Source organism: Micromys minutus, assembly GCF_963924665.1.
Source record: "Micromys minutus genome assembly, chromosome: 2".
In the NCBI taxonomy this organism is placed as follows: Eukaryota; Metazoa; Chordata; class Mammalia; order Rodentia; family Muridae; genus Micromys; species Micromys minutus.
Genome location: NC_137971.1, coordinates 24,459,123 through 24,484,632, shown reverse-complemented (window position 1 = coordinate 24,484,632; position 25,510 = coordinate 24,459,123). Strand labels below are relative to the sequence as shown.

Sequence of the window (25,510 nt, the reverse complement as noted above, 5' to 3'; positions counted from 1 at the left end):
GAGGGGCTAGGGGTCAGGATGGACAAACCGAGGAAAAGATCTGCTGAATGCTGCAGAAATCCCAGGGAAGCTTGGTGAGAAATAACACCAAGTCTTTGGGTTTAGTTGCATGTGGCTCTGCTTTTAAATGGAGTTTGCTGTCTTGGTTATGAGCTTCCATGTGAGTGCTGAGAATTGAATCCTGGACCTCTGCAAGAGAAGCCAGTGCTCTTAATCACTGAGCCACCTCTCTAGCTCCTATGGCCCGATACTTTCCTGACTCCATCCTTCTTCAGATCTGTGCCCTTGTCTATGTAACTTAACCTTTCCAAACCACTCCCCTTGAAAGACCTGCTTTTTACGTTTATACGTGTTCTCATTTCCCCCTGCATTATGTGTTTCTCACCTATATACTGTGTCCCATTGTGTTCACCAATATGAGCCCAATGGAAGGCTGTGTGTAGGAAGCCACACCTAACAAAGTCTCACAAACATGACTGTCCCAGCATGAGCTGGACAAGGACAACACCAATGGGAGAACTAAAGTTTCTGGGAAACCCCATGAGGCCTCAAGCCCCTACCCAAAGAACTACAGGGAACTAAGGAATGCTGAGAGCAAGAGAAACAGTCTTCTCCAGGGAAGAGAACACCAATATCAAGTGCTCAGCCCTGAAACGTACATACAAGCAACATTACATGGATTGAGCAAGTTACATTTAGGAGTATATGCGTATATACATATATGCATGCAATAACAATTAATGGGGGAAAAAGAGAATTTGAGAGAAAGCAAGGTGGATGTACAGGAGGGTAGAAGGGAGAAATATTGTAATTACATTATAATCTTGAAAAACTTAAATGCCACCTTTTTCTCAATTTTAGCAAAAAAATATTACTAATTTATTGAAGACCTACTCTGGGCAGGTCAGTTCTAGTTACTGTGACTTGGAAAGGGGAAAGGGCAAGTAAGGGGTAAGTCTTTCCTTGAAGAAAGTTCGAACCAGGGTGATGCCAGACAGGTGGACAAGTGGTTCACTCACCTGCCTCAGGTCTTTTCTCTCCCACAATGTGTGACTGCAGAGGACCATTTTGGGAATCGAAACTTTGGGTCTGTTGGGAGAAGTGCTTTCTGGGGTGACAATCCTGCCTCCTAGTGGCCAGGTCGCGCGTGCCTTTTCTTAGAAAAAGCAAAGGACATCAAGAAGCTAGGTGGAGATGTGTCATTTCCTGAAAGACTCTGAGGCAGGCAGACAGGAGGAGGCAGATGAAGAGGGATGCTATCCTGCCCCCTCCTGTTTCCTTGTACCCTCTTAAAGGATTACGTCCTCACGTGCGCACCCTTTTCTCTTCCCTCTTGTTTCTCAGGCCAGATCATGCCGTTATTCCAGGCCTTGTGAATGGAATGGAGCAAGCAGAGGTCTGAGTCAGCCAATGAGCATAGGGGGTGTGCAGCGAGCTAACAAGGTGGTGGAGGCGGAAGTGGAAACAGGTTAACACCCACAGCAGGCAGCTTGGAGGCAGAGCTTTGGTCCGGTTTCATGAGAAACATTAATTCTGGCCCTATCAATAGCTCTGCCCCTCATTTTTCAGGGTTTCAGTGAGGCTTCCTGCTGATTAATGAGGATGATGGGCACCGCCATCCCCGATCGCCCCCCTTCCCAGGGAGGTGAAAGAGAAGGCGGTATGAGAAGAGACTGAACAGTCTCATAACGAGGAAACGCAGTGCTAATGGTAATCCCTACAGGGTCCTCCCCGAGGTGTTCAAAAGGGCTTGGTCCTTGGGAAACCGAGGAAGGCATGAGCAAACTTCTGAGTTCAGGGTGATGCTGCCACCTTCTCCGTGAAACTTAAAGTTCTCCAAGTATTCGTTTGTAGAGACTGGATGTACAATGCCTGCCCAGTGTAATAGCTGTATTTCTCCTGCGCTTGTAGACTGTGAACGAGTTGGTCATATAGCTACCGTCCCATCACCACCCGCAGCGGGGAACAAACTACCTAACTCTACCTCCGCATCAACCCGGGCACGCGATTATTTTCTGTTAAAGCAACCCTTGCCTTCACTGTACTATTCAGCAGGCAACCCGCCCATCTCTCCTCTAAGCTGTCCCAGTTCTGATGAAGCGGGATATGAACAAAGACAAATAGTGGGGCAGATTGTACTTCAGGCTTGCAGCAGGCGGGGCGGGGAGCGCTCTCTTCCATTGACACATCTCCAGCTGCACCAAGTCAATGGCTCTCATGTAACTAGGGAGGGTGGAACAGTTGAACGATAGTAGCCAACTAAAAAGGAAGCCCATTCTTCTGGCTGCCACATAGCTGAGATCTGTCTGTTCCTCCTTGAGCAGACAGATGATTCTACTCTCAGACCTTGAGGCCATAAGAGATTTGAATCATATACATAACCTCCTTTGTTCTGACCACATGAGCACCAAGCAACAGGCAAATTACAGTTTGGTTTCCACATGTATTTATCAGTGGCCCATATTGTGGTTAAAAGGTTCTAAGTGCCTTATAAAAATGTATCTGCTCTGTCTAAACGATGCAAGTGAATGGGAAGGGATGAGAAGGGTTTGGGATTTGCCTGCCTCAAAGCTAGTTGGTATTGTACCTAGCCAGAACATATAGGCAAACAGAATAGGACCCAGAAATAAATTCACACAGCTACAGACACCTGATTTTTAACAGGGATGTCAGATACACACTTTGTGAAGCAGACCCTTCAAATGGTTCCTGGAAGCCTGGATTCTCACACGTGAGAGGATGCATGGATCAAAGCCCTCAGTGTAAGATAGGAGACTCACCATCAAACTTCTAGGGCAAGCACAGCAAAGCAGTTGAAGACATAAGCTAAGGACTGTTTGAGAGCAGCTCCAATAAGCTCAGAAAGTAAGAATCGAAGCACAGGCTTGTGTGACATTTAAAAGCTTATGAACCACAAAGGAACCAGATTAACAAGGTGAAGAGACAGCCTTCAGAGTGGGGAAGATTACCAGTTATACATGTGACAGGATTAATCTATTAGAGTTGTAAAAAGAAGGCACAAAATAGCAAAATGTTCGACCAATAAATAGGCTAGTGAATTTCACAGACAGTTCTCCAAAGAAAAGATAAAGATTTCAAATACACACTTGAGGACATGTTTAACCTCCCTAGTCATCAACAGAATGTGGATTAAAACTACATTGAAATTTCTCTTTGACTTAGCCAAAATGGTTGCCATCATGAAAATAACAACAGCTTAGAGGTGAACATGTACCTTTGATCCTAGAGGCAGAGGCAGACAGATCTTTGCACCATCAAGATCTGTTTAGGCCATCAAGAGCTATAGTGTCAGACTCTGTCTCAAAAGATAAGTTGGTGAAAATGTGGAGGAAGAAAATGTATATGCTAGTATGAAAATGTAGACTAGTGTAACCATTGCAGAATTCAGTGTGGAAGATCCTATAAACAAATAAATAAATAAATAAATAAAACCTCTGTTGGGCCCAACTGTACCAGTCCTTAGTATACACTCAAAGGACCCTAAGCTATTATACCATAGACATTTGCATAGTCATGTTTATCGGTGCATTGATTACAGTAGTGAATAGGTAGAACCTACCTAGAGGTCCACTTTGCCAATGGATGGATACAGAAAAGTTGGCACTTACATGCAATGGCAATTTATTCAATGGTGAAGAAGAATGAACACTTGACATTTTCAAGAAAATATTTGTAGGTGGAGATCATTATGCCATGCTTTCTCTTAACTGTGTGATCCAAATTTAACTTTATACACGTGCATGTGATGTGAAAGTAGACATGGAACCATGAGGAGCAGGAAGAGATCTAAGGGGTTAAATAATAGATTATGGAAGTGGAATTGCTTAACCAGGTCTGTGTATGTATTAACATGGAGGAATCTGAAGTTGAACTTGTACTAGACATCATAGAGTGATGGCGTAGTGGGTAGAGCACTTTACCACGAAGCATGCAGACTGCAGTGATTTGAGTAGGTTTGACCCCTATAGATGTATGTGCTTGGTTATGGGGAGTGGCACTATTAGGAGGTGTGGCCTTGATGGACGAAGTGCATTATTGTGGTGATGGTCTTTAAAGTCTCTATGGTCAAGCTCTGCCCTGTGTAGAATCAAGAGCCTCCTTCCAGCTGCCTTCAGATCAAGATGTAAAAGTCTTCGGCTTCTTCTTCATTACCATGTCTGCCTACGCTTCTGTCATGGTTCTCACCATGATGATAATGGACTAACTCTCTAAAACTGAGCCAGCCCCAGCTCAATGTTTGCCTTTATACGAGTTGCCCTGGTCATGTTGTCCCTTCACAACAATTAAACCCTAAGAAAAGGACCCAAGTTTGCATCCTTAGTATGCATAGAATCAGGGTCTGCAAACCCAGCACCATGGTTGGGAAGTTCAGGGTATGGGTGAGAGCCAGGTGGAGGTGGGGGATAACCAGACAGGCTGATCTATTATGTACATATTACATTTTCTTTAGTTATTCATCTGTTACAGATGCCAGGCTGATTCCATAGTGTGAATATCATAAATAGTTCTAAATGAAGACAGATATATATCTGTAATATGAGTTGTTTTGATAATTAACAAGGAGTACTATAGCTGGCTTTCAGTACTGTTTTTGGGGGGGGTATTTAAAGGAACTTTCATTAGTGATTTCTGTAGAGACTGTTCTAGTCTACATTCCCACAAGCAGTGAACATCTCCTTCCCTGCATGTAAACCAGCATTTGTAGTTGTTCCCTTGCTGATAGACATTCCTGGATGAAATGTATTTCCAGTGAGGTTTTGATTTTCATCTCTGTCTTAGTCAGGGTTTCTATTTCTGCACAAACATCATGACCAAGAAGCAAGTTGGGGAAGAAAGGGTTTATTTAGCTTACACTTCCATATCGCTGTTCATCACCAAAGAAAGTCAGGACAGGAACTCACACAGGGCAGGAATCTGGAGGCAGGAACTGAGGCAGGGGCCATGGAGGGATGTTACTTACTGGCTTCCTTTCCCTGGCTTTCTCAGCCTGATTTCTTATAGAACCCAGGTCTGACAGCCCAGGGATGGCACCACCCACAACAGGCTGGGCCTTCTCCCCTTGATCACTAGTTGAGAAAATACCTTACAGCTGAATCTCATGGAGGCATTTCCTCAACCGAGGCTCCTTTCTCTGTGATAACTCCAGCTTGTGTCAAGTTGACACAAAACCAGCCAGTACAATCTCTTTGTAGCTAAATGTGTTGAGTGTCTCTTCATATGCTCATTGGCTCTTCATACTCCATCTTTAGAGAGCCATCTGCTCATTTCATTAGCTCATTTACTGTTTGGGGTGTTTGAGAATCAGATTATTGAGGTTTTTTTTTTTTTTTTTTTTTTTTTTTTTTTTACCATGTGTATATATGTTCACATGCTAGAACGTACATCTGGAGTAACAGGACAATTTGTGGGAGTCCTATGTGAGTCCTAGGGATTGAACCCAGATTTGAGAGTGGTGCCCTTCCTCACTGAGCCATCACGCTCCTCATTGGGTTTTTAGTTCTTTGCACAACTTAGATATTAAACTTCTGCCCGATGTATCACTAGCAAAACTAGTGATGAAAACTCAACAATCTGAATCTCAAACACCCCAAACAATAAACGAGCAAATGAAATGAGCAGACAGCTCTCAGAAGATGGAGAAGGACTAGGCAGTGAGCCTATGAAGGCACACTCAACATCCATGCTCTAAGCTCCTTGGTTTCTTTTACAGCATAGAAGCTTTCTAAGGGCATGCAATTGCACTTATCAGTTCCTGGTCTTAATCCCAAGCTTTCTCAGTCTTCTCAGTAAGCCCTTGCCTACTTTTAAATCTTGAAGTGTTTTGATCAAGTTCTCTTCCAACCACTCTCAAATTCCAAGTCTTATAATAAGATTTTTGGACCAACCTTGAATTAATTTTTATAGGAGAAGAACTATAAGTGTAGTTTTTTTTTTTTTTAGATGCAGATATGCAGTTTTCCCAACACCATTTGTTGAAGAGGCCATGTTTGCTTTTAGCATCTTTGCCAGATCGTGGGTGGCTGTACCTGGGTCCTCTATTGTAGCCGATGGTCTGCATCTGCTTTCAGGTTCATACCACGCTGCTTTTATTATTATGGCTCTACAATGTGACTTGAAATCAGGAATTATGATACCGCCAACATGATTCCCACCCTCTCTGTACTCTTTTGACTGTCTGGGATATTTATATGCATCTATAAGAGTTTTAGAATTTTTCTATTTCTGTGAAGAATAACATTGGAGTTTTTATGGGTACTACATTTAATTTTTAGCTCATTTTTTAAGAAGAAGGCCATCCATTGTGTGATATTAATTCTTTCAGCCCATGAAAGAATTTTTTAATCTACTCTTCAATTTCCTCCTTCAGTGTTTCAATTTTTTTTCATGTTAGAGGTCTTTCAGTTTCTTGCTTAGGTTTACTCCCAGTCATTAAAAATAATTTATTTTAATAAATAATATATCTGTTTGGGGGTGTATTTGAATACTGGAGCTCTAGGTGACTAGAAGAGTCAGACCCAAAGAGAGCTGGAATTACAGGCAATTGTGAACCATCAGATGTGGCTTGTGGGACTCAAACTTGGGTCCTCTGCAAAAACAGTGCACACACTCTTAGCCACTAAACTATCTCTCCAGCACACCTAGAGGAATTTGTTTGTTTGTTTAAGGTATTGTGGATGTGATTGTTTTCCAATATCTTAGTTATGCATCGCAATAATTTGATATAACTAGTCATCTACTCTGAGTTATTTTGGTGGAGGCTTTTTAAAGTATAGGATCATATTTCCTCTAACTAGGGATATGTCACGTCTTCTCCATGTCTGCTTTAGTTCTTTCTTCTTCACTATGCCTGTAGCTAAGAATCTGAATTCCATATTGAACACCAACAGAGAGTTTGCACCATTGTTTCATTCCTGATTTGAGAAGAAAATTTTTCGGTCTTCCCTGTTCTGTATAGTATTGGGCACAGGCTAGTTATATGCAGTCTTTATTATGTTAAGAAATGTTCCTTCTAGTTCTGGTTTTTTGGGGGGAGGGTATTTTATTATAAAGGGATCTTGAACTTTGTCAAAAGTCTTTTTTTTCCTTTCCTGCATTTATTGTGATGATCATGTGATTTCTGTCCTTGAGTCTATTTATGTGACACACTATACTTAATGGATTTGCTTATGAGGAACATCCTTTTATCCCTGGAATGAAGCCACTTGGTCATGGTGAATATTGTTTTTGATGTGCTATTAAATTAATTTCCCAAGAATTTTATGAAAAATTGCATCTTTTGGGTATCAGGCTTTGAGAAATGAATTTGTTAAAATTACCTTTATTTTTATTTATGGACTAGTTTGGCGAGCATAGGCATTAATTCTTCAACCCTGGTAGAATTTGCCAGTGAACCTTGTGGTCTGGGCTCTTTTTTTTTTTTTTTGTGACTCCTTACATCTCATTGCTTATTATGGATTTGTTTAAATTGCTCAGATCTACTTAGTTTAATATTGGTGACAGTAGATGGCATGCGATTAGAAATTATTTTATTTCATATAGATTTTTACAATTTATTTGAAGGTGTTTACAAAGACTACCTTACCAGTTGCTTTAATTTTATTGGTACTTGTTGTAACTCTTTCCTATTATCTCTGATTTTATTAATTTGTATATTCTTTCATTCACTGTTTAAACGAGTCTGGCTTCAAACTCGCAGAGATACACCTGCCTTTGCCTCCCAAGTGCTAGAGTCGGAGGCATGCACCAGTGTGCTGGTCACACCTGGCTAATTTGATCTTCTTTCTCTTTGATTGGGTTAGTTTAGCTACGAGTTGGTCATTCTTGCTTTTCTTTTCAAAGCCAACACTTTGTTTTACTGATTCTTTTATATTAAATTTATTCATTGGTTGGTGGGAGGAAGAAAGGGAGAGGAAGAGGAGAGAGTGGGGAGAGAGAAAGGGAAAAAGAATTCCAAGTCACTTGTGTGGAGGTTAAAGAGCAACTTTGTGGAGTCAGTTCTCTCCTTCCATGTGGGTCATGGGGATCTGGCTCCATGCAGTCATCAGGTTCAGCAGCAAATGTTTTTATCCACCAAGCCCCCGCCAACCTTCAGTGATTCAGCCTCATTCATTTCGACCCCAGATTTTATTATTTCTCTTCATCTACTGATTTGGGGTCTGATTTGCTTTTATTTTTCAAGTCTATAAGGTGCATTATTAAGTTATTTATTTACTATTTTTGAATTTCTAGTGTAGGTATTTACAGTTATAATCATAACCTTAGAGTCTCTTTCATAGTATTTCTCAGTTTCTTGTACCTTCTATTTTCATCTTCAGTCCATTCCATGATTGTTTTTAGTGACTCACTCAATAGTGTGTTGCTCAATCACCATGAGTTTATATATTTTCTGAAGTTTCTTTTACTGTTTATCTCTGTTTTATTCCGTTACGATAAGACGAAATACAAAAAGTTATTTCAGTTTTCTTGAAGTTTCAAGACTTGCTAAAATGTGGTCTGTTACTGGAAAATGTTCAATAGTCTGAAAATAATGTGTGTCCTGTAGAGTTATGCTGGGATAGTTTGTAAGTGATTGTTAAGGGAGTCCATCTGACTTACTATAGTGTTTATTTGTTGTTTTTTGGGGAGCATGGGTTCTGGATGACCTGTTAGTGACAATAGAATATTGTAGTGGCAAATCATGATTGTAGTAAAAATCAACCTGTGTGTTTGCATTCACTACTGTTTGTTTTATGAAACAGGTTCACCCAATGCTCACGGAATACATGTTTAGAATTATAATATGCTGCCAATGAATTGTTCTCTATTGTACAGCTAAGGCTGACTGCTAACCTGTGACTCTCCTGTTTCAGTTTCCCAAGTCCTGGAACTATAAACATGTGTGCTCCGCGTTCAGCCTGGACTAGAAAATTCCAAGTTTCTAGTGACTTTTAGTTACTCAAAATACTAAAATTTAAATTCAAAAGGTTCAGACTTTTATTTTGCAGAGAACACAATTAAATGAAAACACATTAAAAGAACACAAAAATAATTGTTGCTTTCTAAAAATGGAAATCATATTATCTTCAAGAAACTGAACATCCCTGAAAGAAAATAGGGTATTCTCTTTGAGAGACAAAATGGCCATATTCCTACAGCATTCTTTACCTTAAATAATAATTTCCCCTTAAATAATGTTTACAATGATGAATCTTGTTATGTTTTACTAAAGTAAATAAATGCATCCAAAAAGCAAACCTGATCAAACCACTTTTGATTTGTGTTTTTCTTTATTTGGGGGTAGTTAATATGGCCACATAGTTTTAAATTTAAAAAAAAAAAAAACAGCAGTCTCCTCCCTAGATAATCCATTTTCTTCTCCAGAGGCAAACAATAATGGCAGAATTTTGAAATTCTTCCAGAGATATTTTATGCATTCCCAGGCAAATACAATTTTCAAAAAAAAAAATGTTTTTTGACGCAAGTTGTATTGTATTTCACACACTGTTCTGCAATTTGCTTTTTCAACTTAATGAAATTTGGGGGAGAATGTTCCATATCAGTCCATCAGGGTTCCAGCATTCGTGGCTGCAGTTTTGCCCGTGCATGGTTTTCCACAGTTCATTGGCAGGTTCCCCCTGTGGTGAAGTGTACAAGTGCTATTCTAAACAGCGGACGGCCTCTTGTAAATATAGCTTTCTCACAGATATCATAAGATAATATATGGAATTGTCAGACTATGGTTGTAAATACTTTTTAGGGCAAGTCATCAAGCCTTTCCTGTTCAAACACTGAGTAGACTATTTGTACTAAGGTGCTGACAAAAAAACCTTGATTTGAAGATTCAACCAAAAAAGAAATGATATTAATCCCTCTGAGAGACTACCATTTTGCCAAGAGAATGTACAGTGTGTGTGTGTGTGTGTGTGTGTGTGTGTGTGTGTGTGCAGAGAAGCACATCCTGATTGTAAGTAAGCTTTCTTGAAGTCATTGCATACATTTTCTCCACAGTGAGGCTCTACATTTATCTCTATTATCCATTTTGTACCAATGCAGCTCAGAAACCTATTGAATAAGCAAAAGTAGATCATCTGCATATTATATGAGAGCTGAGAATGGGAGAGAGACTTGAACGGAACCAGATAAAGACATTTGCCTATTGACAAGAAGGTTGTGGAAATTGATTTATGGACTCCACTGTATATTATTTACAGCCTAGGGGACACAATGATATGTCAGAGTTAGCCATAACACTCGACAAAATTCTGATTTCACAGCTGGAGTTACTCACCCCCCATTAGTCATTCTTACTGTCCTTTTCAAGTCATGGATTGAAGAATTCTACTAATAGACAGACATGTGGACTGGAAGAAAATGTTGACCATTGAGGTCAAGGATCCTGGTCAAGTAGCATAGAAAGAGTAGAAGTGGGGGGCACCTTGACCTTAAATGAAGCCACTTAAGGGCTTATTCCTGTCTGGTGCATTACACATTTCACATATACTACAAAAAAACTAGTGTGTGAGCAAGTGTCATCTTTAGGGTTGCTGGCAGGGCTTTGTTTAAACAATGCCCTATGACATATCTCAGAAAGATTTTAAAAAAAAGAAAGAAAAAAAAAGATGGAGTTTCATTTCAAACCCATAGTCCTAAGAGTCTAGCAACCATCCAACATCAAGATAAATTATCTGTTTGCCTGCAGGTCCTAACATTTTGAAGCTATTTCCTCTGTATTTCTGAAATATAAACCTCCTCTGAGCTCAGACGTGTCTACAAGAGAAGGGGTACCAGCTGAGCTGGAGTTCTGAGGGTGCCTAATACTTATGTGAGCTTCCGTATTGATGTCAGTTTGTAAAGTACACCAGGAAGGCAACTGGAGTGGATCCATATTTTACATGACACCATATGAAGCTGGTAAGTCGATGGTCTGTAGGGAACCAGAATCTACAAGTAGTCATATTAGGGTTGTCAGGCAGCTCCCAGAAGGCCTGACCCTGCCGGCTGTGCAACTGCAGACACCTGCAAAGCTGTGTTGCCCAAAGAGCAGTGAACATCTGCTTGGAGGGAGGAAAGACAGGGCTTTATTTACCCTTTCAAAGAAGAGAGCAGGCACCTTTTCATGGGTCTGCCTGTCACCCTGGGATGAATTCCAAGGCTTTGTTCCAAAGCTTCCTGTCTGTGCTGCTCCCAAAGATCTGTTGCCCTTACCTGTGTGCTTCCAGAGGTCTATGGTTTCTATAACAACACACCCTAACCCTGCCCACCCATCTGTCAATCCAGGATGACTGAGCCCAACCCAGCTCCTCCAGAACAAAGGCACTCATCTCCATCCAGGCAACAGTGTTGATCAGTTATTTCCCAAGAGTGGAGAGAGGGAAATGGAGACAAAAGTAAACAATAAATAAAAGCTGAACGTTCATAAGCCCTTCTAATCTGATGGTTTGCATTTCCTTCACTGTGCTCTATCTAGGAACGTTCCAGCTGCAGCAAGGAGAACAGGAAGTCAGCTGCCCATGAATTGCCTTTCTATGACGTCACTTTAATCGTCTCTGGCAAGAGAATTTGAATTTAAGATTTTAGTTTTAATCAAAGACAGCTGGGGATTTAGTTCAGTCAGTAGAGTACTTGTTAGCATGTGTCACACCCTGGGTTCTACCATGGCATAAACCAGACATAGTGATTTCCAGTGCCACATAAGCCAGACACAATTTTATATGCCTGTAATTATAGCAATCAAAAGGTGAATGCAGGAGAACCAAGGTCAGTCTGGGCTATAAAGAGTTCAAAGCTACCCTTGGATATAGATGACCCTGTCTTGACCAACAAAATGTACCAATAAGAATAAATAAAATCAGAGAAAAATATGGCGCACTTCTGGAGACAAAATTTTTGCCTTTCATGGGTAGATTTTTTTTTTTTTTGGAAGACCTAATGAGAAGAAAACAGATGTGTAGCTAAGCTGAGGGTTTGGTTCAGCAAGAACCCTTCACCCAGAAGTAGTAATATTGCAGAGCAGAATTAGGAAAATGGAAAGGCATGATCCTTTTGATTAAAACTATATTCACTTTTGTAGCCATCTTTGTAACCAGGAGAGCCACATGACTAAACCTGGGACCCAGGGGTGCCACCAGGGCTCTGCGTCCTGATGCAGAAGGAGGCACAAAAAGCTGTAGGTTACAAGAACTGCTCTCTATACCTGTGGTGCCCATTGAAAGCCTTATTCCTCCAGGGCTGAGTCCTTCTGGACCAGACAGAGTTGCTAAGAGCTGGAGATTCTGCAGACTGTTTTAGCAACATTTACTGCTGGGAATCATCCTTTTGGGAACATCAGTAGCTGGCATGATAAATCTTTTACTCATTCTGTTTCTATTCTGGCTGAAAACTTCTGTTTCAAACAGGGAAGATGTTTCCCCCCAAACAAATAAGATTCTCGGACATTTTTGCACATTGTGCCCTAGGTGCCAAAGTATTATGATTATTTATAACAACAGCTTTCATTCTGACAACCGTCACAAGTCTCATTGTGCTGGAAATCCAAGGTGACCAAACAGGGCAGGCAGGGCTGACCTTGACTGGCCTCCCTTCCTATCAGACGCATGCTGGGATGACAGGGCTTGCCAGTGCCACGGGGCAAGGAGTTGGCACAAATTGCAGCACAAATACCCTGACAAGTCAGTCAGCAGAACTTTCTAGTCTGCCGTTCTGCCATACTTCAGAAGTAATGCCACGGGTCTAAAAAAAGTGTAGCACATATTTATGCATGCCCCCTAGGAAACCTCAGTCACTGATGGCAGACCGGTTTGTAATGCAAGGGACGGTCAAATGCAGATGGGGGGGGGTGAAGCAATCAGCGCACTCAGTCATTTGAAAGAGATCCAATGGCAAGGGCTTTTTTCCAACTAGGCAGACACCAGAATGTGCCTGTGTCTGCACCAATGCATATTATCTTCTGCACCCTCTGTCTCTGGGGGGACCACAGATTCCTGAAGCCTAAAGATGGGGCAAATCTGCAATAATATGGTGAAATCCATGGTGGGGGGAGGCAGTCTCAGTGCCTTGCTCAAAGTTACACTTTCATAGTTGACAGAAGTAAGACAAGACCCTAGACCCTCAGATACCAGACTCAGCTCAGAGTGCGGTGCCTCTGAGTCCCTGGAAAACTCTAAGTCGCCAAATTTAATCACATGACCACAGAAGGCCTCTGAGCAGGACTTAGAGCAACAGAGACTGAAATCAAAGTTCTTTGCCTTGCTTTGGGCTGTTCTGACAAAGAATGGGGTCCCTGCATTTCTCTGTTTCTCGGAAACAAAGTGTGGAGCCAGAGTTGGCCGGGGCTTGGTGTGTTGTGATGCCTAGGTTGGGGCTTTCTACACAGCTTAGCCAGAACAATCCAAACACATGTAGCAAGGGGCTATGAGATCTACTCGGGGGCTCTCTCAGAGGCCTTTCCAAATTGTCCTTTGGGAGGTTTGTTTTCAAACCTCAGTCCAACACCAAACCACTTAGAGTTATGTCAGCAGCTTTGTCCAAGGTGTCCCTGAACAGCTGTCAGCAGGATTCTAAAAGGAACACAAGGGGTTGAGACTTGCAAGCTCTGGGGTGGCCTGAAAGCAGGGTCAATAAGGAAATTTCCCTTCCAGCTCTGTTCCAAGAATATGAGGCAATATGTCCTGAGGATGCGCCATAGTGTGTGGGGTAAATGCTGTGATATGCTGAGTTCCTCCCAGAAGTTATCCTCCGTGGTGACTGCAGCTCTTTCACTGGACACAGTGCACATCGGAATTCCAATTAAGAAGAGCCGTCACAACATTCACATTCCCTTTTACCAATATAAGAAAGCACCCACGAGTGTTAGGGCCTAGAATGTGCTGATAATGGCAGGCTATCACCTAGCATCCTATATGGCAATTCTCAAGAGACTCAGGACTTACTTCCTGATCTCAATGTGTGGATTTTCTTCACTGGAAAGTGGAGTCATCTTTCGATTTTGTTTTTGTCATATGTTTGCCGTTGTGTCAGGAAGCCTGGCCTTGGTGCAGACTGTGTTTTGATTGGTAACTTTATTGGGAAACACAGGAACATCAGGAATAGGCACAATCTATCTGCCCCTTCTAAAACCTGTTCTTGTGCTTGCTCTCCACGATCCTAATCCAGTGTCTGACCTCACCCTGTGGGGTTTGCTCTCTTTAACCAAATACTATTCTCAGAAGGCTGTGGTGGGGTGGGGTGGGGTGGGGTGGGTGGGGTGGGGGGTGAGATGGAGTGGGGTAGGGTGGGGTGGGGTGAGGTGAGATGGAGTGGGGTAGGGTGGGGAGGGGTGGGGTGAGATGGATGGGGTGGGGTGGGGTGGGGGGTGAGATGGAGTGGGGTAGGGTGGGGTGGGGTGAGGTGAGATGGATGGGGTGGGGTGGGGAGGGGTGGGGGCAGAAGTGGGGGCAGGGGTGGGGTGCTCAAGCCTGTGTGTGGGTAGACTCCTGTGTCACTCCCATAAAGCTTTTGGCAATGGAAACCTGGCACCCCTGACACTTCTTGTGGGAAATCTCTATGGCCGATTTTTACTCAGTGACAAGAGATAGGAATCTCACGTTCTGTTAATCCCGAGAAGTACCCTGAAACTTCATTTTCACCTACCCCAATTCTCTCAGCAGGTTTTTGTTTTACAGACCTGTGTTATTAGTCTGTTTTTTGGCACTACCACAAATATCTGAAGTAAATCAACCTAATGGGAACCCAGGGTTTATTTTGGCTCCGTGTTGGAGGTCTCCATCCATGGTCAATTGGCCCTATTGCTCTGGGTGTCTGGGCCTCTGGCCAGGAAGCATTCCCTGATGGAGGAAACTGAACCATTCACTTCATTGTGGCAAAGCAACAGAGAGGAAGGGGAAGAGACTCATCTTTTTTAGGGTACACCCCCCCATGGCCAAACACACATTTTACTGGCATGACTGCTTCAAGTTTCTGTCTCCTCCCAGAAATGAGCTGAGGACTAAACGCAGTGCCCAAGGTGCTAGGGAACATTTGAGACCTAAATTGTATGTTGCAGAATGATACAGATTCGGTTCCATGATGACCTTCTCTATCCTGGCTTCCTCTTCACCTGTTTCTCTCAACACAGCAAAGACGCTCCAGGGTCACCCAAGAGAACACAACCTCTGCAGAAGGAGCCTGCCACTTGCAGTCCTTGAACAAGTCTGTCATCGCAGCCTCCTGGGCAGTGCCAAGCAGGCAAGGACAGGCACCACCACTGAGAGACATTTTGGCACTCAAAGAGAACCCATGCCTGCCATCTACAGACATGACAGCCAAGGATATGACCCTGGGGAAGCCCTTCGAATGGGTCTTTCCTTGTTACATTTATATTTAGCACAAACAAAAACAAACTCTACAGCTGCTTTTCTCAGCAGCGGGTATTGCATAGCAACCCAAAATAATAAGGAGGCACCACTCTCTTTCCCATTCCCCGTTTGAATGTATTCTCCCCAAGTTTGGGGATTTCTAGACAGTTGCCTGTGCTTGGCTCACATGATGTGCACAAACTGTTTGATACAGAAGAAATTCAGAATAGAAAGGATTGAATTTTAGCCTTAGTTTAGAATGATTTTTTTCTATTAAGATTTGTGAATAAGAAGTTTTTGGGCCACTGAGATGCCTCAGTAGATAAGGGTATTTGCTACCAAGTCTGGCAACCTAAGTTCTATTCATGCGGCCCACGTGATAAAAAGACTCAACCTCTTCAGCTTGTCCTATGACTTCCACATGTGTACCTTGGCATGAGCATATGTGAACATCCACAAGCAGTGTAAATAAATAATGTAGAAAATAAATATCTTAGGGCTGAAGAGATGGCTCAGTGGTTCAGAGCACTGGCTACTCTTCCAGAGGTTCTGAGTTCAATTCTCAGCAATGACATGATGGCTCACAACCATCTGTAGTGAGATATGATGCCCTCTTCTGGTGTGTCTGAAGACAGAACACTATAAATAAATAAATAAATAAATAAATAAATAAATAAATAAATAAATAAATAAATAAATAAATCTTTGAAAGAAAGACCCCTAAAAGTACTTTAGTGGGTCGGCTATACAAAAACATTTCAAACATGTATAAAGCTACAGAAAATAAAATAGTCAAACATTTGACCAGATTAAATAACTAATTTTTCTTTGTACACTCACAGCTAAAGCCAAGGCCCCTTCCTTTGCACCCCTACTTCTTTCCACAGAGATCTGTGTCTGTTATTCCTGCCCATGATCTTGAACTGTCTAAATATTTATAAATTCCAACAATTTCAGTTGTCTATAAATAGCACACAAACACACACACACACACACATGTATAAAATCTTGCAATATGCTTTTCCTTTTCAACAGTAGAATTAGAGATGTGCCTATATTATACAAATACAAAGCTGCCATAATAACCTTTCAATTTCAGTCTAAGGTGCCATCGTTTGCGAGTCGGCTGTTGGAGGCCAGCTCTGGTTTTCTTTGCATTTGCTTGTGAATGCTGTGTGCCTGTCCCTGTCTTCCTTGACATAAATTCGTCCAGGTGGAATTCTGAGTTGCCTCGCCATCTTTGGTACGACCAGGGCTGTGCCTTGTACACTCTTGACAGAAAAAGGTTTTGTTCTCCTGACCTTGTGAGTTTTTAAGTTCTAATCTTCCAGGTGCAATGACATCTAATTATTATGCATTTTCCTCATGACCCATGCGCATGAAATTTTTGTATGTTTGCTAGCCAGTTCTGGTGTGGGGGCAGGGTGTGTGCATGTATGAGAGTGGGATTCCAACCCCCTCTTCTCTTCCCATACATCTGTTACTGTATTTACCCTAAAAGTATTTCAGTTGTAAATATCTTCTTTCAATCTGCATCTTGACTGTCACTGTGGTTTGTTACGAATTATAGATGGCACTTTAGTATATCTACTCAAGGCTCATGTGTAGAAGGATTTCAATCCAGCAAAATGGCTACTCTGATCACCTTCAAAGACATTCTCGGTCTGTGTGATCTGGCTGGAATTCAGACACACCCTTAGCAGACATCTTTAATCCCTCTGGCTGGAATCCTTTACTACATACCTTTAATATCAAGTTGAGGGGCAGACAAAGTGATGCATCAGAGAAAGATTTGACAGAATGAGTCAGAGACAACGTGCACCCAACTCTCAGGAGAAAAGCTGTTAAAGAGCATCACACACAGAAGGGAGAGGGAGAGAGAGAGGAAGAAGAAGGGGTGGGGGGAGAAGGCCAAGGGAGGTAGCAAGAGAAGGAGAATTCAGTTTGTCAGTCACTTGGGAGTCAGTTCAGTGGAGCTGAGTTTGAGTTCATGCAGTTCAGCAGAGACAGTTGAAACCAGAACTAGGTGGAGCTAAAGATGAGAAAAAATTGTCACAGTTAGTTTCAAGTCAAGCAGAGCAATTCAGTGAGAAGATGAAAGAGGCCGGATTGAGTCAGTCACCTTGAAGAAGAGTTTTGAGTCAGAACAGCTGAGCTGAACGAGCCAATATTCTGCAATGAGCCTACAGGGAAACAGTCACATCAGGTGAATTAAAGATACATTTACACTTATGAGTATCTGCCTTTTGTTTAGTCATCTGTTTCTAACTGCGTCCAAGATATTCTCCTGCCTCCTTTTCCAAAAATTTAAAATGTATTCAGTTCTTCTTGCACTTAAATCTTTTTCCATCTGGAATTTGCTTTCACCAGTATGGTGAAATGGCCATCTAGCTTTATCTTTTTTAAAAATAGAAAGTTAATTATTAAGGATAGGGCAGCCTTTCCACTATCTAAAGTTCCACTCTCATTAATTATATATTCTCAAATACAAATTGGTCCTTTTCTTGAACCCTTTACTATTCCATGGTTTCATCTGTTTACCCCTATGTGATGTTAGCTGAAAGGCAGGTCTAGTTGAAGTGACTCTTCTCCTTTTAACCTTAAATCTTCTTTAGCCTTCCTTCCTGCTGACACTCACAGTAACTTTGGGTCAGCCAGTGGGTTCCTGTGAAAAGCGCAGTGCCAGTTATCTGTATGTGCACGTATATCTTCAACCTCTTCGATGCTTTGCTTTAGACGTATCTCACAAGGTTTTGGCATATGTGTGTGTAGTGCACATGTGGTTTGCACATGTGAGAGAACGTGTGTTTGAAGCAACATGCATGTGTGTGTGCCCGAGTGTAATGATGATGTTGAAGCAGGAAGTCTTGCCCACTGCTTTATATATTGAGGCAGCCTCTCATTAAACCTGGAGCCTCTTGTCTCAGGAAGTCTTGCCAGCTGGCTTGTTGCAGGGATACTGTCTCTATCTGCCAAGCACTGGGTTCACAGGTGGGCAGTCACACCAGCTGGCTTTTACATGGCTTCCGAGAATCTGGACTCTCACCCTTAAAGGAGTGTGGTACATGTTTTACAGTCCGAGCCATCTTCACAGCCCCACCCTGCAGTTTGGTCTGCTGATTCTCCTCCTTACCTAGGTGCAGGCATTTTTAAATGTCAATTATGATTCCTACTATAACTCATTATCACAACTATTTTAAAATTTCCAAACATGGTTCTCCTCCAACCCTCTCTCTCTCCCTCCCTCCCACAACAGAGCCCACCAAGTATGTGTTTGCATTTTGAAAAGTATTTCTATTTTAATAGCATTTTGAAAAGCAATGCAGTCTATATAATTGATTCATTTGTTATTTTTAAATACTTGCTCCATGGTGAAGTGTATAGTCATTCAAAAAAGATATTTAGTATGGTCTCGTTATTAGGTACAGGAAATGCTGTGTTCAAGCTATTAACTGTTTTTAAATCTTTTCTATGCTTACAGAGACTTGTATTTGTTTGAGCTATTTGCTGCTGAGCATCGTGCTAAGATACTTCATTGTGATTGTGGATATTTATTTTTTTAAAGTATGGTCATTCATAGTTTTGAGACTACACAGTTATTTAAATACTCATTTTTTATTATTTGAAAGTTTCATTTATTTATACAATATATATTGATTATACCCATTCACTACTACCCTCCTCCAACTGCCCCCAGTGTCCCCTACTCCATCTCCCTCGAAACTTCACATTCTCTTTTTAAACTTGTTATTAACAACCCCTGAGTCCAATTAGTGCTGGCCATATAATACGGCCCTCCCCTGAGGCATGCGCAACGAATGAGCAGTTCCATTCCCAAAGGACAGTGACCTCTCTAATAGCTAGGGGTGGGACATCCAGGGCGCTGTCATCCATGCTGACCTACAGACTGGCTTGATCTTATACATGCCTTGTACAAGTAGAGCTGCTATGAGCTGATACATGTGACAGCCATGTCAAGTCCAGAGGCCAGCATTTTATAGCTGCCCTTCCTGTATGTCAGTTCTTACATTCTTTATGCTCCTTCTTTCTAGTTCCCTGACTCTTGGATGGTGGGAGGCTGCTGTAGATAACCGATCACAGCTGAGCACTCAGAGTTATACTCAGCTTGTTGACCAGTTGTGAATCTTTGCATCAGTCCCTTCACACTGAAAAGGGAAGCTTGTATGGCCCAAATTTAAAGCAGTACATGTCTCTGGGTACAGTGTGACAGCATGACCATTTAGCAAAGCAACAATATGTTCCCCTTTGGCACCTAGGATCTACTAAGACATGGACTTTTGACTGTGTTTACAGTATCAGGTCAGGTAGAAGATTATATTATTAAATATTTTAACTGAGGTCCACACCTGTGATTTCAGAACTCAGGAGGCAGAAGCTAGAGGATCACTGTGAGTTTAAGGCCAGCATGGATTACACAGCAAGACCTCTGTTCCCACCCCAATATCTATTGCCCCAGAGTTTCTTGGTCTTCCTGTGGGATGGCTTCTATCCCTCCTATGTGGCCATTCCTACTTTGAGTTTGAGTTTCCTTTTTTCCTGTTGGACCTGAATCATCCCAGGACCTTAATACCACAACGTACCGCCATGCCCACTGCTCCTAAAATGAGGTTTTATAACTCACCCTGAGAACTGGATGCTGCTTCCTCTGCTGCAGGGTCCTCTTTATGTTTCTGCCCACACACCTCGCTGTCCACAGCTCCAAGGAACACTGTTTTACAACACAAACTTTTAGCTCCCTCCTGGGATTGCTAAGACTGGAGAATGAAGTTTGTTTCTTACTATTCCTTTTTATATTTCGATGCTTTCTAAGATGTGCTGGTATATCACTGCCATTTCACTGGCCTTTGCCCCCATGAAGCTCCATACTGTGTCTAAGCCCATTTGAGAAAATGACAGTTTCAGTTACTCCTTGTGTGACATGGTTTCATTGTCTGGTGCTTTAGTTATACTTTATTTTAATCAGCTCAAAAGTTTTGTTTAAGATTCCCCCAAATATATACTGATCCTTCCTCCTCCTCATCTTCTTCCTCCTCCTCTTCTTCCTTCCCCCCTACACTTCTTTTGTACTGGAGATCAAATTCTTGACTGCACATATACCAGGTGAGCCTCCCCACTGCCTTCTACCCTCTCCACCTTGGTTACCTTAGGAGTCTTGTGACTATACAGACAAGCTTTCAGAGCCAGCATTAAACTGTGAATTACAGTAATTTATTGGCTATTTGCTTTCCTGGTGATATCTTAGTTTGTTTTATGGCTTATATTTTAATTTATATGAAAATTGAGTCCTAGGTTGTCAGTTCTTTTCTCCCAAGCACTTAAAACTTAGACCAATACTTCGTGGTAGATACAACCAAGTCAGTTAGCAATTAAATTTATAGTTTTATAAATTTTGTTTCTTTCATACTGTTGCACACAAAACTATTCTGAGTACAAATTTTTAGGATAAGTACACATTACATCTAAACATGTACCTGTATTATCATACTAGTATGTACATGATACAACATACATTAAAAAAAGAACCTAAGGACCACATATATAAAACAGCCTAATGCTCAAGCTTTTCAATAAGTTTTGTAAAGGAAAACCACATATTTCCAGTTGTAGTGGCACATACCTTTTACCTCAGCTCATGGGAGGCAAAGACAAACAGATCTCTGTGAGTTTGAAGCCAGTCTAATCTACAGACTGAGTTCCAGGATAGCCAGGGTCACATAATGAGACCTTCTCTCAAGAAAACAAAAACAAACAAATGAACAAACAAACAAAAAGCGTATTAGCTTTTGACAACTTGATAAGTTTAGCTAATAGTATCTTAAGGAGCAAAATGCAGAAAGAAATGCTGCACTTGCTTGAAAATATTTGACTCAATGGCATATTTGAATGAAGCAGTAAGAAGCTACTTCTTTGGCTCGTTTCAACAGACTCAGCGGCTATCACAGCTAACAATAAAAATTTGTTACCACACAGAAATATGTGGCTGCAAATGAGACAAACTGTAGCTGCACTGAAGAAAGTGTAATGGCCATTGTCCAGTCCATCAAGATCACTGTGCTGGGTAGCTTGACACCATCTAAAGTTGTCTGAGAGAAGAAAGCCCCAGTTGAGAAAATGTTCCATAAGACCTGGATCTAAGCAACTTAGAGGGCATTTTCTTAATTAATGATTGAAGGGGGGAGCTCATTAGGGGTGATGCCATGCCTGGGATAGTGTACTTGAGTTCTATAAGAAAGCAGACTGAGGACTCCATAGGGAACATGTCAATAATAACACTCCTCCATGGCCTCTGCTTCAGCTCCTGTCTCCAGGTTCTTCCCAGTTTGAATGTCTGCTTTGGCTTCCCTCAAAGGACTATGATTCAGGATATATATATATATATATAAATCAAACGAACTCTTTCCTCCCCATGTTGCTTTTCGTCATGGTATTTCATGGTGACAGCAATAGAGACTCTACTAAAATATCCACAAAAGCTTTCGCTTAAATTTAACTTAATTAGGCTCCAGTTTCCTCCAGATGTCAACCAATTGTTTACACAAACTATTACTTTTTGCAGTTTTGTACTTTCTAAAGACCACATTCAACTCACCATATTCTTCATTTGGAAGAGTTACTGACAGATGAGAAAACTGTTACATTGTGCTATTGTGTGTATGTTTAACCTGCAGATAAGAATGTTTCCCCACTTTCATCAGGAACACCTTTTCATTGTTTTGGTGACAAATAAATTGTAACATTATAAAAAAGGCGTCACATCCCTAACACCTGGAATCATTTGTATTAGTTTCCTGTGCTTCTGGTGACAAAATTCTCCCGCCTTTTCTGTTGATGTTTCCTTCATTTTAAAACTAAGAGCAGCTGTCAGGATACCCCAGAATGTCTACCACATGCTGGGGCTGATCCTGTTACATGACTCACGGCATATCCATGTGGTGGAATACTGTGCAGCCATGAAGAAACCGGGACACTTTGTGATACTCTGGATGAACCAATGTGTTATTTAAAGAAAACAGCAAAGTCCAAAAGGACGTGTAAAAGACAACCCATTTGTGTGAGCTTCTTTAATATAGAAGGACAAAGAGGCAGATGGGAACAATTTTGGGTGTAGAATGTTAGCTTCTAAAGCAATGACTTTAGCAATGGAAAGGACCAGGAAGTGAAATCTCATGTTTGCTCTCTCCTTCTATTGTACTTCTGGGAAGTGCTTGATTTGTTCAACACATATAACATGTATAGGTACATACATACACTATTTTATAGCAATGTATATGTATAGTCAATCTTTTGCACCTATGGATTTCAAATCAACTAAATCTGGATTGAAAATATTCAGAGAAAATGTACTTTATGAAACATGTATTAACTTTTCTTTATTGCTATCATTCTCTCAAGTGTACAGTAAAACAACTTTCTACCTGGTACTTATATTGTACTAACATGATTAATCCAGATGCTAAAGTCTATTAGAAGATGTGCACATATTAGATGCATGTATTTGTTTTGTTTTGTTTTGTTTTATCTCTACGATAAAGCACCAAGACCAAAAATAACTTACAGAAGAGTTTCTTTGGCTTCGTGGTCCCAGGGGAATAAGAGTCCATCATGGTGGGGAAGTATGGCAGCAGCAGGCAGGAAGGTTGGGGCGCATACCCTTAATCACAAGCACCAAGCAGAGAGAGCAAACTGGAGGTGGGGTGAGTCTATAAACTCTCAAAACACACTCTCAGTGTACTTCCTCCAGCAAGGGCATACCCCATAAGCTTCCTGAAAGAACGCCACCTACCAAGTGTTCAAATACCTAAGCCTATGGAGAAATTTCTCATTCAATTCACTGCAGACAGTTACTATCCCATGTTATATGAAACTTGACATCTGTGGATTTTGGTATTTGCATGGGTGCTGGAGTCAATAGCCTATAGACACTTAGTAATAACCATACCTATCTATCCATTATCTATCTATCTATCTATCTGTCTGTCTGTCTGTCTGTCTGTCTGTCTGTTTTGCATATTATAAGCATAGGTATATTTATTTTAGAGGACATGTGTATATATCATATTATGGATATAGTTCAGACCCAAAGGAGAGTCTTCTCAGTGAAGACTTGTAATACTTGTGTGCTGCAGTTTCTTTATCATTTTCTATTTATGCAGCTTTTGTTCCCTTATACTTATTTATTATGTATTTATTTGTGAGGTGGGAATCACAAAATAGCCCAGGCTTCCAAGTGCTGGGATTACCAGCATGCACCAGCAGAGCCACCATAAAGTCAACAATAAAAACAAACAGAAGACAGCGTTCCAGTGCAGGAAACTGTGAAGGCTGTGTTAGTTTCCTGGAGCTCATATAACAAAACCATTAACATAACATGATATAACAGAAAGTAGCTAATACAGAGTGAGTCAACAGAAATGTATTGCCTCACACTTCTTGGGACTAGATGTTCCAAATTTGGTGCCAGGGGTCTTTTTGAGGGCCGAGATCCTTTCTCCTGGGTTCTCAGATGGCTCCCTGCTCTCTCTCGCATCTGCTCTACAGGCAAATCCCTCTACTTTTATAAGGATGCTGAAGATGTAGAATTAAGGCCCACCCTAAGGAATGAATTTTAATTCAGTTATTTGTAAAGACCTTCTCTCCAAACAAGGATACATTCTGCAGCATTGAGATTACAGCGGACCTATGTTGAAAGGTAAAGCAGAATTCAACCCCTCAGACATGACACTAATGTCTAGACACAGGGGGCATAGAGATCTTGTCTTTCTAGGGCCATTGTGCTGGGACTCATTCTTAAAGGCTAAGTCAGACGTCTTCCTCTGTCAGGGAGAGGAGGGATTAGTTTCACAGTGTCCATCTCTTCTAACAAGAAAGCGACATGAGAGGAGAGCTGTGGAGCATAAGCCTCGGTATGCCAGAGACACGTAGAAAACACTCAGAAACCTAGCCAGAAAAAAAACAAATGGACAGAAGTGGGGGCAGAATCGTAGTGGCCTAAAGAGATTGGATCTAATTCAACACCAAGAAACATTCACAAGCCAGAGTTGGCCCCCAGTGAAACCATCCAATCTACCAGCCCATCTCCAGCACCAGGAAACTGAGGCAGAAACCAAAGACAGGTGTTTTAATGGATAGGCAGGTGGATTAGGCCCCAAGTCATCAAACTGTACTAGGAAGTTGAGCTAAGGGGGGGCTCTTCATGGGGGGTACCATACATAAAGACACAAACTAATGTCACCTTCAATGGGGACAAAAGAAAATTCCTAAATTTTGAAAACCAAATTCTTTTGTAAACCCTTAGCCAATGGCAATGGCTGAAAAGAGGGCTGGGAGAAGAGACACTTTGTCCGAGGGAGAGGGTTACCCAGACAGAACTTCGCAGTCATATTTCTCAGAGCCACAAAGTCTAGGCTTGGGACATGGGGTCAAAGTATGAGAATTTGGGCTTGAGATGAATAAAGCTGGCCTCGGCAGCTGCCACCTGCTCAAAATGTGTATGTTCAAAGAATGTGACCACTTGAGACTCTTTTTAGGTCCAGCTGCTCTGAGATATTAGCAAAGGTCTAATTGCTAGGAGCATGTGGGGTAGACCTGGCGTTCATCTCCCTGACGCATGGAAAATGTGGTTTGGAGGCCGGGCTGTCAGATCCAAATCACCTCCAGACCCTGCCTGTTGCTGGCGTATTTCATCACCAGGCAGGGACACATTTCATCAGCAAGCAGAGCTGGCTAGGCTTGGCCAGGGCACTCCTGTGGCTATTTGTGTCTTAACACCAGAGCTGACACTGAGAGGTTAAGTTCGCATCAAAGAAACATGGCAGCGTTTTCTTCCAGGCCTGTTTCCCAGCTAAATGTGAGGAAAGTTCATCACATTATCGCACCTGAAGATGAAGGAACAATTTGTTCACACATCGCTTGTATTTATAAACCACCCTGGAGTTCTTACCAGATAATTTAATATAGAGGATAGCATCTCACAACTGGGAAACTTTGGAAACAACCAAGCCGCCCTTTCACGCAGAACTCAGCAGGGCCAGGGAGGCTGAGGCTATTATACACAAAGACAGAGGCTCAGTATCCCTAGGAGGTAGCTCTTGCTCTCTTGCCCTACCCAGTCCCATCTGCCAATTTTATTGGCTGTCTCTCTTCCAAACTGAAATGTG

The 25,510-nt window shown here is 41.7% G+C and overlaps 1 long non-coding RNA gene across 1 annotated transcript; it reads right to left on the bottom strand.

Annotated features, from left to right (window-relative positions):
- Positions 1-17,197: 17,197 nt before the first annotated feature.
- Positions 17,198-20,065, bottom strand: LOC308417832. Its single transcript, XR_013974945.1, has 3 exons — positions 19,975-20,065; positions 17,455-17,515; positions 17,198-17,364 (listed from the first exon to the last, which is right to left on the bottom strand). It is a non-coding gene; the product is annotated as an uncharacterized lncRNA (long non-coding RNA).
- Positions 20,066-25,510: the final 5,445 nt, after the last annotated feature.